Source organism: Lutra lutra, chromosome 4 (genome assembly GCF_902655055.1).
Source record: "Lutra lutra chromosome 4, mLutLut1.2, whole genome shotgun sequence".
Taxonomy (NCBI): Eukaryota; Metazoa; Chordata; class Mammalia; order Carnivora; family Mustelidae; genus Lutra; species Lutra lutra.
The window spans coordinates 191,161,001-191,178,383 of record NC_062281.1 but is presented as its reverse complement, the minus strand read 5'-3'; the positions used below and the strand labels follow the sequence as shown (position 1 = coordinate 191,178,383).

The 17,383-nt window shown below is 50.5% G+C and overlaps 1 long non-coding RNA gene across 1 annotated transcript; it reads left to right on the top strand.

Moving 5' to 3' along the window:
* The first annotated feature begins 13,571 nt into the window (after positions 1–13,571).
* LOC125099225 (uncharacterized) lies at positions 13,572–14,979 on the top strand. Its single transcript, XR_007127060.1, has 3 exons — positions 13,572–13,695; positions 14,803–14,808; positions 14,870–14,979. It is a non-coding gene; the product is annotated as an uncharacterized LOC125099225 (long non-coding RNA).
* The last annotated feature ends 2,404 nt before the right edge of the window (positions 14,980–17,383 follow it).

The window sequence follows — 17,383 nt, the reverse complement described above, 5'->3', positions numbered from 1 at the left end:
GCCGCCAGCCACTCACTTCTCCCAGAGGTAAACTTCTAGAGTTCATTTTACTTTTTTTTCAAGATTTTATTTATTTATTTGAGAGAGAGAGAGAGAGAGCATGAACAGGGTGAGCGGCAGAGGGAGAGAGAGAAGCAGGCTCCCCGATGAGCAGAGAGCCCAACACGGGGCTCGATCCAGGACCCTGGGACCATGACCTGAGCTGAAGGCAGACTCCCAACCGACTGAGCCACCCAGGCACCCCTAGAGTTCCTTTTAAAATAGACAAAGAAATACTCATCTATAGCAAGTTTAGAAGTCCCTGTTCTCCACTTCGCTTGGCTGAGTGTATCTACGTATCTTTCCCTCCTTGCTTCTCAAACATATCAAGCACACTCTACCTCAGGACCTTTGCAAATGGTTCCCCTGCCTAGAGCGTCCTTCTCCAGGATGTCCACATAGCTTCCCACACTCACATCCGTGGGGTCAGCTCAAAGGTCACCTTGGCAGAGCTCTGCCCAGTAATCCCAGCAAAGAACTGCCCCCACGCCCAATTCCCCTTCTGGCCCTCCCCTCTGCAGGGTCCTCTCCCTTCCTGCTCAGGGGCTCCTGTGGCTCATAGTGTGTCCGCAGGGCCTAAACCAGGGCTCAGCAGGTACTAGGGGCTCAGTAACTACTGGGGAGGAGGCGGTCACTCCCAACAGAACAGATCCTGGGACTTTGATCTTGTGAAATGTTAGCAAGCTGTGTAAATGAAGGAAGGAAGGAGACAAGTGGATGTGTCACCGGTTAAGTATCAAACTTACTGGGCGCCTGGGTGGCTCAGTGGGTTGAGCCGCTGCCTTCGGCTCAGGTCATGATCTCAGGGTCCTGGGATCGAGTCCCACGTCGGGTTCTCTGCTCAGCGGAGATCCTGCTTCCCTCTCTCTCTCTGCCTGCCTCTCCATCTACTTGTGATCTCTCTCTGTCAAATAAATAAATAAAATCTTAAAAAAAAAAAAAGTATCAAACTTACTGCCAAGAGCAGTGGTTCTCGCCCCAGCTACAAGTGACAATCCCCTGGGAGCTTCTGGAAACAAGGAGGTCTGGACCCCATCCCAAACCAACGGGATGCAGAATCTCTAGGGAGTGGAGCCCAAGCATCCTTGGGTTTGAAAATCTCTGCCTCCCACCCCACCTCGTTGGGATGCACAGGAGGGGTCCAGAATGGCTGGGGCTCCTGATCCCGGAGAGGAAAAGAGTGTCCTCTGTTTCACGGTCCCGTCTCCCTTGGGAGCACCAGATGGCAACCATGAGAGGGGGCAGAGTGGGCTTGGCGGGATCTGGCTTTGAAACTGCGTCAACACTGTCTTCCCAGGAAGGGAAGGTACAGAGCCCACACCCTCGCCACTCTGTGCTGCCCACGGACCAGCCACATCGGATCCCCTAGAAGCCTGTGGGAAACACGAGATCTCAGGCCCTGCTCCATAAAAGTCCACACCTTATCCATTCCCCACAGCAGTTCCTGGCACAGTCGAGCCCCCGCAGCGCTGTGCTGGCCCGTGTCCCAGGCGCAGGGTCATCCCACCAGGTCCCCGTGTCCCCCACACACCGTCCCAGGGGGCTGGGGCTGCCCTCAAGGGCCTCACTTTCCTCACCAGCAAATAAGAGGACGAGAGAAGATGCTCCAAATGTTTCTGCTTCAACTAGAAACCGGCAGGGCACTGCCTTGTCAGCCAGAATCCATAAAGCTTCGTGACCCAAAGGACGGGCAACCAAGAAAGTCAAGAACATTGGCCAGGAAAGAACCAGCAAATGTCTGCTCAGCTCCAGCCAGAGATGGGAAGCCCCCTGGTCATTACCAGGTCTTCGGGGGACACCCGCTCCAGCAGCCCGTCACTCACCCCGGGCTCCCTCGGCCGATCCCACCCACCTGCCCGTCTTTGCTGAGCTCGCCTCCGAGCCCGTCCGCAGCCCCAGGGGCCAGGCTGCGCACCCGCCACAGCGTTCCCAGACCAACCGGGGACAGAGAGGCTGGGAGCTGCAGCTCAGGCAAGGTGTGGGGAGGTGGCGGCTCCCTGCACAGCCCTTCCTAAGACTTTGATCTTGTAAAATGCTAGCTGTCAAGCCGGGGAACACGTCCTCGGCCCCTGGGATGCTATTATTCTCCCACTCGGGCTTTTTGCCCAGAACCAGTCTTCATCCTCAGCCTGTCACTTCCTCCTGGTGACATCACAGCAGCCCTCCTCCCAGACCTGCCTGAGCCTCTCCTCCTGTCCAGGCCCTTAACACCTGCCAGCCGGGTCTCGGCTCCCCAAAACCTGCGCACCCGCCACCGCGCCGCCCTCTCCCCCATACCTCAAGATTCCCTCCAAAGCCGCCCCTGAACTTGGTGTGTGAAGACCCAGAAGAAAATTCCCCAGGTAAGAAACAACCTCTGATTTCCAAGGGTGCTATTTTCCGGCAAGTACCTCTCACGAGCCCAGCAACAGACAAGATTTTGTCCAAGTGGAGCGAGCCTGTGATACTCTGAGGGTTTCTCCCCTCCCCTGGCCCACCGCCTGCTCTCCCCGGGGGCTCTTCATCAAGCTGAGAGAGGAAACCGCTTTGGGTCATGAGCAAAAAGAGGGCTTCGCGGGGGGGCTAGTCCTGGAGCCCTGGGCACATCCTGAGCACCCCCACCGGTCATTCCGGCAGTCCGGGGCCCCTGCACATGTCAGTGGGGCATCTCCCATGGACCAGGGACTATCTCATTTGAAACAGCCATCCTGACAGGATTCACGACCATCATCACAGGGAGGAAAAGCTAGTTTGGGCAGGTGTGGGTAACCAAACACAGCTGTACGGTCAGGAAGTCAGGCTGGGATTTGAACCCAAGACCTTTCCCATGGAAGCGGCCATCCCTCCATGCTTGCGTCTGATCAGCGCAGGACCCGAAGGCGCCCGTCCTTCTGGTAACAAGGGAATTATATCCCACCCGCTGCTCCCTCCAGCTGAAAGGACGGAGTTGCCCCGGGCAACCATGGATCTACTCTCTGTCCTCGTGGATTCACCTGACCAGGACATTTTGGATCACCAGGTCCCACACGCGTGGCCTCCGGGTCTGGTGCTTTCACATGAAGCGGTGTTTTCAGTGTTTGCTTGTGGATCCACACTTCATTCCCTCCTAGGGCGGAATGGCATCCCCTATGCCACGGACGGGCCACCCTTCGTTTATTTAGCCCCCCTTGTTGATGGACATTCGGGTTTTCCCCACTTGTTGGCTACCACGAATAATGTTTCTACGGATATCTGGGGGGAAGTTTTCGCATAGTCACGAGGTTTCAATTCGCTTGAGTCTACGCCTGGAAGTGGAATTGGGGGGCAATGGGGCGACCGGATGTTTGACTGTCTGAGGACCTGGCCGGCTGTTTTCCACGGTGGCTGCACCATTTTATGATCCCCCCAGCCATGTTTGAGGGTGGTCAGGCCTTTCTGAACCGTAACTGCTCATCGCCCTGATCTCATTCCTTGTGTGTGGACACGTGTGAGGGTTGGGGGGCTGGGATTCACCAAAGGGGACCCTAACTCTTTAGATTCTAACTTTGGAGAAGGCCGTTTCATCGAGCAGGCCATAGGTTATCATGGCGGCCTGGGACTTCCACGTGCTGGACCAGGCTCCCTGAGGGAAGGGGCTGGAGGTCCCGGGAGCCCCCATAACGCTCTCACTTCCAGGACGGGAGAGGAAGAAGCCTTCCTGCTCATCGAAACCACAAGGGAATGTCCAGAATAAAGAAATCTGGAGACATAAAATAGATTGGTGGTTACTTCGGGCTGGGGTCGGGGCATGAGAGGGTGGGCGTCGTGATAGCCAAAGGGTATAGGGTTTCCTTTTGGGGTGATGAAAAAAAATCCCACATTGACAGAGGGGAGAGTTTCGTGTTATCTGCATAGACGAAAAACAATTGAATTGTACACTTTAAGTGGGTGAATTGTATGACGTGAATTATATCCCGCAAATAATTGTTAAAACACACGCACGCGCGCACACATGGGAGACTGGAGAAATTCTGGGACAGAAACAGAAGTGGCACTGGGATTTAAAAAAAAAAAAAAAAAAAAAAAAACAACAGTAGGAAACCCCTCTTGCTTGTACAAGTCTGCAGCACAGTCCTGCAGTCTTGACCTTGGACTTGGCCTCAGGCACATATTTTAGGTTTGTGCCTCAACTTCCAGCCTGGAGGAGGAGACTGAAATCTTAGCAGGTCTCAAAGGGGGTGGAAAAGTGGTCAGGACGGGGCGGCGGCGCGGCGGATTATCGTGGTCTTGGCCGCCCCCTGGTGGGCACTGGGGACTGAGCCACAGAAAGGGGCATCAGGAGGGAGGAGCCTGCCAGGCACCTTCTCCCAGCCAGCAAGGATACCTCTGGGTGACTGAGCCCCTTTGCCCACAAAGAAGCCCCTGTGTGACTCCTCTTTTTTATTTTTAAAACCTTTTTTTATTGTGGGTCATTTATATTTTTAAAAATAGAGAAATAGGGGCACCTGGGTGGCTCAATGGGTTAAAGCTTCTGCCTTCGGCTCTGGTCATGACTCAGGGTCCTGCTGCAGGGAGCCTGCTTCCCTCTCTCTCTCTGCCTGCCTCTCTGCCTACTTGTGATCTCTCTCTCTCTCTCTCTCTCTCTGTGTCAAACAAATAAATAAAATCTTTTTAAAAAGAGAGAGAGAGAGAAATAGTCTAATGACCCCCCATAAACTCCTTTCACTACCAACATGTGACCAATCTCATTCTCAGTTCATCTTGACCCCCATCCATTCTTTCCAACTGTATTATTTCAAAGCAAATCCCAGATAGTATATTATCTATCTGTAAATATTTACAAACAAATATGTGCATAAAAGATAAGGACTCGGGCACCTGGGTGGCTCAGTGGGTTAAGCCTCTGCTTCCGGCTCAGGTCATGATCTCAGGGTCTTGGGATTGAGCCCCGCATCGGGCTCTCTGCTCAGCAGGAAATCTGCTTCCCCCTCTCTCTCTATCGGCCTCTCTGCCTGCTTGTGATCTCTCTCTCCCTCTGTCAAATAATTAAATAAAATTTAAAAAAAAAAGATAAGGACGCTTTTTAACATTGCCACAATACTATTATCACACCTAAAAAAATTCTTCAACATTATTCAATTCTCAGTGTCATGTTATCAATACCAAGAAAGTTTCTTTCTTTCTTTTTTTTTTTTTAATTTTATTTATTCATTTGACAAAGAGAGAGAGATCACAAGTAGGCAGGCAGGGGTGGGGGGAAGCGGGGGGCGGGGGAGGAAGCATGCTGAGCAGAGAGCCTGATGTGGGGCTCGATCCCAGGACCCTGAGATTATGACCTGAGCCAAAGGCAGACGCTTAACCCACTGAGCCACCCAGGTGCCCCTCTTTTTTTTTTTTCCCCCCCTAAACAATCTGTCTGAATCAGAATCCACTGAGTTTGGTTGATCTGCCATTTAAATTTCTGGGTGCCTGGGTGGCTCAGTCAAACTTCTGACTCTTGATTTCAGCTCAGGTCAAGATCTCAGGGTCATGGGCTCCTCGGAGGGTGTGGAGTCTGCTTGGGATTCTCTCTTGCTCTCTCTTCCTCTATCCCTCCCCCTGCTTGAGCTCTCTCAAAAACAGTTAATAAATAAAAATTAAATTCCTCTTTATAGTCTCTGTTTATCTTGAACTAGTTGAAGAAACTTGCTTTCCTATGTTTTCCAGGTTTGTTGAAGTATAATTGGCAAAATTGTCTGTATTTAAGGTGTTATGACGTGAAGATTTGATACACTATGAAATGATGACCACAATCAGGTAGTTAACACGCCCATCACGTCACATAGCTGCCCGTGTGTGTTGAGAACAATGCAGAGCTAGTCTCTTAGAGTTTTCCTATTATAACACATAATTTAAATTTGCAAGTGGCCTGGGATTGCGGCCATGTTAATGAACAGAAGGAACCAAGCCACATCCCTATCATGTTTTATGGTTGGAGCTACAGAGATTGGTTGTTTGGTTGTTTGTTTTTTAATATTTTATTTACTTATTTGAGGAGGGGGAGAGAGCACAAGGGGAGAGTGGAGAGCAGAGGGAGAAGGGGAAAAGCAGCAGAGGCAGGGGGAGAAGCAGTGGTGGGGGGAAGCGGACTCCCACTGAGCACAGAGCCCCACCCAGGGCGGGACAGGGCTCTACCCCAGGATGCTGAGATCATGACCAGAGCAGAAGCCAGTTGCTGAACTCACTGAGCCACCCAGGCGCTCCCACTGCGGTGGTTTTCTTAGCTCTTTCTCTCCCAGTTTCCCCAGCTCTCTGTAGTTCTAATTCTTTTATCATAGAAAAACAACTTTTTGGGCGCCTGGGTGGCTCAGTGGGTTAAGCCTCTGCCTTCGGCTCAGGTCGTGATCTCAGGGTCCTGAGATGGAGGCCCGCATCGGGCTCTCTGCTTGGCGGGGAGCCTGCTTCCTCCTCTCTCTCTGCCTGCCTCTCTGCCTACTTGTGATCTCTGTCAAATAAATAAATAAATAAAATCTTTAAAAAAAAAAAAAAGGAAAAAAACTTTTTAAAAACAGAAATGCATCGGAGAGACGCTGTCAGAGAAAAAATTTAAAATACTGTCCAACCAACCTCTTTCAAATGACCTGAAACTAAAATTTCTCAAAGTCCTGGGATTTCTGAGATTGTGAAGAATAGTTCTATCCCTGAAACAGTGGTGTGAAATGCAAAGAACCAGGCAAGCCTGAGTTTAGGTCTGAGCAGGTGAGCCCCCTCCACCTGCCTGCTCAGCTCCCTAGCCTGGCCACAGTCTACCCTGGGAGCCCTCGATCCTTCTCTCTTAGCCGCCCCTCTTCAGATGCCTTGCTCTCCCTCCAGAGCAAGCTGCCATTGTCAACCCCAGAGGGCCCTATCACATGGCCTGTGTGCTGGCCGCACCAGGACTTCCAAAACAACACCAATGACGTTAACTGTTGTAAGTGACTGAGCTGTCACTTTGGGCCAACTGTGCCCTTGGAAGTTCAGATAAACATGGCTCAAATGCCCTGATTTCACAACCCACTCAGGTCTAGACTGAAACCCAAACACGGACACACCGTATCTTCCAATTTTCCGTGCCCAGTGGTCCCCCTTTGTTCGCTAGGACTAGGGCACATTTGCCTGAAAAATGTCATCGGCCATCTGAAGACAGCACCAGAAAATCATCCTTAAAGATGTCTTTCGTAAATATCCTCACAAATGGGTTGCCTAATAGGTTTGTTTTTTTTCTTAATGAAATCTAGAATTTCCCCCGATGGCCAATCAATTATTTCCCCAGTATTATCACTTTCTCTTAATGTCTTCCTTTCCTGAAGGAAACATTAATACCATCAACTTGGGAATTTGAAACATGTCCTTCTTCACATTTCTTTTATACTTATTTGGGGTTTCTGGAGATGGGGGATGGGTAAAGCCTTGCCATCACCCACCCCAAGTCTTGGCACTGGGCCTCACTCAAAAACAGCGTGGCAGCACCCTACCCTGGACTTTCTGCCCCGAGAGACCGTCTTGGTATACCCAGCCCTTGCAACTGGTTTTGTGGGGTGGGTTCCCCTGGGCTGGAGCGGGCTCTCCAGAGGGAAGAAAGATTGGTTCCCTCCACCTCTGGGGATGTGTCCTGGGAGATCGTGAGGAGCATGGGGTGGTGGGGGAGGGGCGGGGGGCGCGGAGGCAAAGAGGCGTGGTGTCCATCCCAGGAAAGGTTGGTTATGGGTAGATGAAGGAGTCTGGAGCACAGTGCTGCTGCTGACCCCCAAGCACTCACTAATCCTGTCCTTATAATGGTGGCCCAAGACCCGAGAAGAAAACTCAGTGTGGCCACCTTTGGGAACGCTTGATGAATATATCCTAGGGCCCACCCCTGGCAAAACTGCAGGGATCCCTGTGGCTCCGCCCCAACCGGCCAGAGCGGCCGCTCCCCGATGCGGCCACCAGGGGGCGGAGTGGCGCCTACAGAATCCGCAGGGAATTGGCACGTCCACCCGGGACCACTGATTCGCTGTTTTCCCTGAGCCATCCACCTGGGTCACCTCGGGGATCTTCACCGGCGCGGGCCAGAGGTGTAATAGCTACCCCCATTTTACAGATAGACACTGACTTGCCCAGTTTCCCAGGTTTAACAATCGCCGTCAGCCCCCTCCTCCACCATTGTCCCCTATGGGGCCTGTAGACCTGAGGGTGACCTGGGCAGGCCAGGATGAGGCACAACTCTGCCTCCCTGGGCGGCCTCTCCCAGAGGCTCTTCTCCTGCGACCCTCATCGTCCCTTCTACTTGCATCTCAGTGGGCTGATGAGGGAGGTGAGAGGGGGCTCATTGAAGGGTTTTGGGGGGAGTAATTTATTTTAATAAGCTTTATTTTTAGAGCAGTTTTGGGTTCACAGCAAAACCGAGCAGAAGGTACAGAGATTTCCCATATACTCCTGTCCCCACACAAGCACAGCCTACCCCACTGTCAGCATCGCCCACCGGAGTGGTGACTTAGCTACAACCCATGAACCCACACTGACACACCATCGCCCAAAGTTCGCAGTTCACTTTGGGGTTCACGCTCAGCGTCGTACGTCCTAAGGGTTTTGGCCAATGTATACTGACATGCACCCACCACTGGAGTATCTCAGACTAGCTTCATCGCCTGAAAATCCCCTCCTGGTGCTGCTCCCTCCCGCCCCCCTGACACCCGGTAACCACTGATCTTTTCACTGCCTCTACAGTTTTGCTTTTTCCAGAATGTCATAGTTGGAATCATACAGCACGTAGGCTTGATTTCAGATTGGCTCCTTTCACTTGGTAATATGCATTCAAGTTTCCTCTATGTCTTTTCAGGGCTTGATGGCTCATTTCTTTTTAACCCTGAGGAATATTCGATTATGTGAACGTGCCACAGTTCATTTTTCCATTGGTCTCCCAACTGACATCTTGGTAGCTTCCAAGTTTTGCTAGATATGAATGAAGGTGCTCTGGACATGTGTGTAGGCTTCTGTGTCAACATCGTGCAGGCAAGGAGAGCAACGGCTGGGTCACGTGGTAGGAGTAGGTTTCGCTTCGATAGAAACTGCCAACCTGTCTTCCAAAGTGACCGCGCCATTTTGCATTCCCACAGGAAATAAACGAGAGTTCCTTACACTCCACGTCATCCCAGTGACCCAAATGTGGTCAGTGATCTGGATTTTGACCTTTCCATTAGGTATATTGTAATATCTCATTATTGTTTTAATTAGCAATTCTCTAATGACACGATGTTAAATTTCTTTTCACATGCTTGTTTGCCATCTATCTGTCTTCTTCCGTGAGGTATCTGTTCAAATCTTTTGCACATTCTTTTTAAAGATTTTATTTATTCATTTGACAGAGAGAGCACAAGCAGCGGGGGAAGAGGCAGAGGGAGAGGGAGAAGTAGGCTCCCCGCGAGCAGAGAGCCCAATGCAGGGCTTGATCCCAGGACCCCGAGATCATGACCTGAGCCAAAGGGAGACACTTAACCGACTGAGCCATCTAGGCACCTCTCTTTTGCCCATTTTTAAATGGAGTTGTTAATTTTCTTATTGTTGAGTTGCAAAAGTTCTTTGTGTGTTTGGATAACAGTCCTTGATCAGAGATGTCTTCTGCAAATATTTTCCCCCAGTTTGTGGCTTGTCTCATTCCCTCAGCATTATTATCCATAGAGCAGAACTTTTTAGTTTCAGTGAGGTTCTGTGTTCCCATTCTTTCTTTTACGGATACTGTCATCGCTGTTATATCTAAAAACTCATCACCATACCCAAGATCACCTAGATTTTCTCCTGTGTTCTGCTTTTGCATTTTGCATTTAGGTCTATCAACCATTCTGAGTTAATTTTTGGAAGAGAATAAGATCTGTGCCTGAATTTTTTTTTTTTTTTTTTGGCATGGGCTCTCCACTTGTTCAACACCATCTCCTTTTTTTTTTTTTTTTTTAAGATTTATTTATTTGACAGACAGAGATCACAAGCAGGCAGAGAGGCAGGCAGAGAGAGGAAAGGAAGCAGGGTCCCCGCTGAGCAGAGAATCCGACGTGGGGCTCGATCCCAGGACTCTGGGATCATGACCTGAGCCAAAGGCAGAGGCTTTAACCCACTGAGCCACCCAGGCCCCCCATTCAACACCATCTCTTGAAGAGAAGATCTTTTCTCCATTGTCGTCTTTGCTCCTTTCTCAAAGACAAGTTGACCCTATTTATGTGGATCTCTTCTGTTCCATGGATCTATTTGTCTGTTTTCTTGCCAATAGTACACTGTCGTGATTACTATAGCTTTATAGTAAGGCAGGTAGTATCAGTCCTCTGACTTTGTTCTTTTCCTTCAATATTGAAGGCTATGGGGTCTTTCGTCTCTCTATATATAAACTTAAAAGATTTTTTTTTAGAATTTATTTGACAGAGAGAGAGAGATCACATGCAGGCAGAGAGGCAGAGAGACAGGGGGAAGCAGGCTTCCTGCTGAGCAGAGAGCCCAATGTGGGGCTGGATCCTAGGACTCTGAGACCATGACCTGAGCTGAAGGCAAAGGCTTAACCCACTGAGCCACCCAGGGACCCCTCTCCGTATAAACTTTAGAATCAGCCTATCGACATCCACAAAATAACTTGCTGAGATTTTGGTCTGGATTGCATTGACTCTATAGATCAAACTGAAAAGAATTAACATTTTGACATTATTGAGTTTTCCTATGCATAAATATAGAAATTTCTCCATTTATTTAGTTCTTGTTTGATTTCTTTTATCAGAGTTTTGTAGTTTTCCTCACATAGGTCTGGGTTTGACTGATAGCCAAGTATTTCTTTTTGTGGTAATACTAATGTACATAGTAATGTGTTGTTGTTGTTTTTTTTAAAGACTTTATTTGACAGAGGGATCACAAGTAGACAGAGAGGCAGGCAGAGAGAGAGGGGGAAGCAGGCTCCCTGCTGAGCAGAGAGCCCGATGCGGGGCTCGATCCCAGGACCCTGGGATCATGACCTGAGCTGAAGGCAGAGGCTTTAACCCACTGAGCCACCCAGGCACCCCCATAGTAATGTATTTCTAATTTCAAATTCCACTTGTTTGTTGGAGGTATAGGGAAAAACAATTGACTTTCCTGTATTAACTTTGTATCCTACAACCTTGCTAAAATTGCTTATTGGTTCCAGGAAGGGTTGTCTATCATTTCAGATTTTCTACACAGACAATCATATCACCTCTATACCCTTTATTTCCTTTTCTTGTCTTATTGCATTATCCAAGACTTCCAGTCAATGTTGAAAAGCAATACTGTAAAGGACATCCTTGCCTTGTTCCTGATCTTAGCAGGAAAGCTTAAATTTTCTCACTATTAAATACGACATCCACTACAGGTTTTCTTTTTTGTTGTTAAGGTTTTTGGTATTTTGTTAAAGATTTTATTTATTTGACAGAGAGAGAGAGAGAGAATACAATCAGGAAGAGTGGCAGGGAGAGGGAGAAACAGGCTCCCGTTGAGCAGAGAGCCTGACAGGGGGCTCCATCCCAGGACACTGGGATCATGACCTGAGCCGAAGGCAGACCCTTAACCTACTGGGCTACCCAGGTACCCTCTCCGTAGGTTTTCAGTGGACACTTTTTATCAAGCTGAGGAAGTTCCCCTCTATCCCTAGTTTGCTGAGAGTTTCTAATCATGAATGAGTATTGGATTTTGTCAAATGCTTTTTCTGCATCTAGAGATGTGATCATGTGACTTTTTTTTTTTTAGTCTGTCGATGAGATGGGTTATATCAATTGATTTTTGAATACTGAACCGGCCTTGTACTTGGGACAAATCCCACTTGATCGTGGTGCTGAGTGAACGATTTCATGTACTAGCCCTGTGACAGTTTATGGGTACCTTATGTCCTATGCCACACCCACCCACTCCACTGAAATTGACCCAGGAGTATATGATACTTTTCCTGACTCAGACTTCTAATTTGGAGGACTCACTCCTTCCCTCAGTGGGACTGTTTCCATCATTTCAGAGTAGGTAGATGTGACCAGAAGCCCACAGTTCCAACATTTTCCTCCTTTCTCTTCTGGTATCTCAGGGCTCTGCCCACTTGAATGGGAGTCACTCCAAACCTTATGCAACAGAGAAAGGACAAGTCTGGGTCACCCTTGTGTTGACTCTATGTCCCCTACCTGGTGAGACCCAGGCTCGGTGGTAGAGTTCCCAGCCCCACACAATGTCTCCAGCTGCCTTTTCAGCCTCACTTCCTCTTACCTCTTCACTCGGAGTCCCAGCCCCTAAAAATTTGCCTACAACAAACAGGCAGGTGGTGCATTCACCCTGCGAATACGCATAGAAGGCCCCTTTATGTCAGATCCTAAGGCCAGTTCTGAGATACTAGGCGATAGACCCAGGCCCTGCCTTCAGGAACAGACTGTGCAAGGGGCCAGAGAGGTGAGTAAACAAATAACCATAACACTGGGGGGGGGGGGGGGTCAGTGCCAGAATGGGGGAGGGGGAGCACAGCGGCCTTTGATAGCTCTGGGGTCTCCAGCTTCTACACTCCTCTTCCACACTCCATTCTTTTTTTTTTTTTTTTTTTAAGATTTTATGTATTTATTTGCCAGAATGAGAGAGAGAGCGTGTGCACAAGGAGGGGGAGCAGCAGGCAGAAGAAGCAGCAGGCTCCCTGCCCAGCAAGGAGCCTGATGCAGGATTCAATCCCAGGACCCTGTGATCATGATTTGAGCCAAAGGCAGACACTTCACCGACTGCGCCACCCAGGCATCCCTTCCACACGCCTTTCAAAACATTCTTCCTGGATTCTTACCATGGCAAACTTGTATTCATCCTGCAAAACCCAGCTCAAATGTTCCCTCTTCCATGAAACCTTTCTTGGCTTTCCCTTCTGCCCCAGTAGCACTGATTGACCCTTCATCTTTGTATCTGTAGCATTTGGTGCATGCACCGAGGCTCCCCTCCAGTGCACGCTGTGCTGGATGGTCCTGACCCCCAGTACAACTCCCCGGGATAGTGTGGCGTCAGTCCTTTTTATGGCCATGACACCTTCCCACTGTGCCCCTTCTTTCTGCAGCAAACACTTCAGTCACCGGCCTTCTCCCAGGATCAGCCCATCATCATTGAGATTAGAGCCTCCTGGAAAGCAGGCCATGGTACTGGGGCACTTTGGAGGCCCGAACAGGGTACCCTGCATGGATGGGCAGGGTGTGCACAGCACATATCAAAGAGACTGCTGTTCACAGCATGAACATGCCGGACGTCCTAGATTGGTGTGTTTATTGAACTGCTAATTCTCGCAGGGGAATGGCCCTGAGCCTGGGGCAACTGAGGCTGGGGGAAGCCAGCTGCCGCAGAACCACGAGGCGGACACTGGGTCAGCGAGGACAGACAAGAGAAGGGGGTGGGAGGGCAGAGCCTGTTGCAGGGGCAGACACAGCTCCATGGTTCCCTTTGCTCTGCTCCTGGTAGTGCCCATGGGGCAGGTGCAAGTGGCTTCTGATTAACAGAGGCCTCCAGCCAGGGTGTGGCTTCTGCAGTGAGCCGCGGGCGCGTAAACTTTTCAAAGTCAAAAGTGGGTAAAGAGGCATCGAACACAGAAGTTAAGAAACAGGCTCATGGACTGTAGTCAGCTGTGCGTGCGGCCCCAGCTGTGTTTGACCTCGGACAAGTCAGCTAATCTCTCGGTTTCCTCATCTGTGAGATGGAAGGTAGAAAGGGCGCCCACCCCCAGGGCCTGTGGTGGCAAAGAAATAGGAGTTTGCACAAATCCAAATCACGTAGCCCAGGGAGCCTCGATTCCCAGTGACCGTGAAAGACTCCAGCAGTGGTGGGAGGGGGCCTGAGCAGTTGCAGGGCCCGACTCTCCCCTCAGGCCCAGGACACACTAGGCCTTGATACTTTTAGGAGGAGCTCACAAAAAAATCAAGAAAATATATTACTAATAAATATCTAATAGTAAACCCAGCCTGAATTATGTTTATCTTTATAGTGACACAGTTATAAAAATGTAACTGTTAGTCATTTCTTTATGGAAAAAAAGACCCACAAAAGCAAAAGTGCCCAGGGCCCGTGGAAGTCATAGCACATCCCTGAGCCCTGCAGTGGGCAATCGGGAGGCCCCATTCTCTGGGAACCTCAGTCCACTTGGTAAATAACAATGAAGCTTTTATATGTCCCTCTCTGAGAAGGACGCCACCCAGGGCAAAGTCTAAGCAGAGGCTCCCGGGAGCCCGAGGCCCCTCCCCTGACGGCCCCACGGCTTCCCTCCCACCGTGAAGGGGTTTGCGCCCAGGGGACCGGGGAAGACAAAAGCACACAGCTGAACCTTTGAGGCCTTGAATGGGGAGCCAGTACTGATCCCGCGGTTTGATTCTGGGTTCACCTGACTCTGTTCCGACTCAGATTCTCTTTGGAAAAAGAAAAAGCTTGGCGTGGGAGACTGAAGCAAGCCCTCCTGATCCAGGACCACAGGCAGCAGCTCTGCACCTGGCCCCAGAGAAGCCAGGCACCCAGAGAAGCCAGGAGCCCAGGCCTTTGCGCTGGGGCCAGCTCTGGCCCCCTATGGCATCATTGAGCGGCTGTGCCTGCCAAGGGAGGAGGGTGCCAGCGAGGGCTCTGATGCCTTTCGTAGGCGCACTCGTGCTGGCCTGACAGTCAGACAAGCTTCTGGAAAGGTCACAGAGCTCAAGTTACTTGCCTCGAATGGGTGTCCCTCAGAGCCCTGCCACCCAGGACCTCCACTTGCTTACTTTATTTTTAAGTGTTTTTTTTAACAACTCAGACTGCTTTCTTCCAGGTGCAAGGATGAGACATAAAGGGTGCACGCAGACCGCCCTCTAAGAGCCATCTGTGGGACTCTGTACAGAGACAAGGGGCCTCCATCCCCGGGGCCGGGAGGATGTCTCAGGAGCCTACTCCCTCCCTGTGCACGCTGTGTGTGACCACTGTCCCTTGTGACTGGGTCCCGTCTGTGCCCTGCCAAGCCTTCAGCCTCTTGCCATCACTCCTGCTTTACAAGCAACAGAGCAAAGCCACGGGCCAAGGAGCGTCTCACCTTCCGGACCAAACTCAGTGTCCCATCTGTGCAAGGAGGGGTTGGTGTCTGCGTCACTTCCAGCTCTGACCTCTTGTCCCCCGCCGGACCAAGCATTTCTCCCACAACTAGGGTACTTCAGATGTTGGCGGGAGCGGGAGGAGCTGCTGGAGAGAGATCCTTCTGGACAGGGCAGCAGGAGACTCCCAGGGTCATTTCCAGGCCTGACACTTAAGGCTTGGACCCCGCAGTTCTAGTCGGTGCAAGGAATCTCGGATCTCAGGGGCGGGCCTGGCAGCGGCTACATGTGTTTGAGTCCCAGGACATGAGCACCCCGTAGCCCGGGGCAGGGGCCTTGGGGGAGCTAATTACCCCACCCAGCCTGATCCAGCCCCAGCCAGGCCACTCAGCCCGTCTTCACCTCCCTGTCACGATGGCCAAGCGGGAATATACTAGCGTCCACGTGCGGGTTAGTCCGAGGATTAGACGGTGTAAGTAGGTTAATGTTTAACCTACATAGCTCCTGGCATGCGGCAAATGCTGCTTTATTTTAAAATAAATACATTATAGATGAGGTACAGAGACTCAGAAGGACCATATTGATTTCCTGTGACCGCTGTGACAAATGACCACTCAGTGGGCGGCTTAAAACAACAGAAATGGATTCTTTCACGGTTACCGAGGCTGGAAGTCAGAAACCAAGGGTTCACAGGACCTCACTCCACCAGCTGCGGGCAGCTCCAGGGTCACCCCAACCCCAGTCTCCTCTCCACGTGGCCTTCTGAACTGGGTGTGTCTCCCCTTCTTTATAAAGGCACCAGTCACTGGACGTGGGGTCCGCCCCGAGGATCCAGGGTGATCTCATCTGAAGATCCTTAATTACATTCATAAAGATCCTTTTCCCAGATGAGGTCCCGTTGGCAGGTTCTGAGAGTTCATATCTTTGGGGAGCCACCATTCAGTCTGGCACAAGGGTTGATGCCCAGGTGAGTCAATGGTGAAAGGGAAGTTGAAACCAGCTCCTTCAGCAGCCGCTGGTGGTGGACAGGGAGAACCCAGCACCAGGAAATCCACACAGTGTCCAGATTCACCACGAGCCTGCCAAGAGGTCCCAGGTGAGCCCGGAAAGTCTGCAGGTAGAGCTGGAACTCGAGGGAGAGTGAACTTTTGTAATCGCTCTGCAAACCCGTCTGGCTCTCTCCTCAGCCTCCCCCACCACCCCGCCCCCGTGATCCGTCACTCGCACTGAGAATGGATGAGTCCAACACTGGGAGTGAGACGCTCGCCCTCAGATCAGCTTCTGGAATCCAGCTCTTTGGCTGCTCCGAGGCTGTTTCCTAACCCGGCTGCTGTAATCCCGTCTGCATTTGATCTGGCATCAACGCAACAGTCCTGCAGATGGGGGGAAAATCTGTCGCTTGCAAAACACCCCCAGGTTGCAATCCCGAGTTCGTGTCCTAGAGTGGAGAGAGATGGTGATCAGGAGCTGAATCATGTGATTGTTTTGGGTTTGTGCACAACCTGTTCCACTTTGATTTTTTTTTTAAGATTTATTTATTTCTGGGGCTCCTGGGTGGCTCACCCGGTGAAACACCTGCCTTTGACTCAGGTCATGATCCTGGGGTCCTAGGATCCAGCCTGGTGTCAGGCTCCCTGGTTGGCCAGGAGCCTGCCTCTCCCTTTCCCTCTGCCTGATGCTCCCCCTGCTTGTGCTCTCTCGCTCTCTGTCGAATAAATAAATGAAATCTTTAAAAAAAAATAAATTAAGGGACGCCTGGGTGGCTCTGTCAGTTGGGTGTCTGTGCTCGGCTCAGGTCTTGATCTCAGTATCCTCTGATTGAGTTCCGCATCAGGCTCCCTGCTCAGCAGGGAGGCTGCTTCTCCCTCTGCCAACCACTCCCCACTGCTTGTGCGCATGTGCTCGCTCTCTCTGACAAATAAATAAAAATCTTTTTAAAAAATAAAATAAAAATTAAAAAAATAAGTTAAAAATAAATAAGTATGCCTGATCTAAATGAAGACTGCCTTAAAGCAATCAGAAAGGGTTTTACTTTGTTTCGGTTTTGAGCAACAGCTTCTTCCAGCTGTAATTCACATACACCATGCAATTCCTCCTCTTCAAGGGTACAATTTGCTTTTAGTATATGACCCTGGGGGGGCCATCCCCACAATTAATCCTAGAGCATTTTTACCCCCAGGAAGGAGCCTTGGGCACCACCCTCTCATTCTGCCTCCCCTCAGTTCCCCATAAACACTCATCTACTTTCCGTCTCTATGGATTTACCTATTCTGGACATTTCATATAAATGAAATCATATAATATCTGGCTTTTCTCGTGTGTCTGGCTTCCTTCTCGTGGCGTCATGTTTTCAAGGTTCATTCTCATTGTAG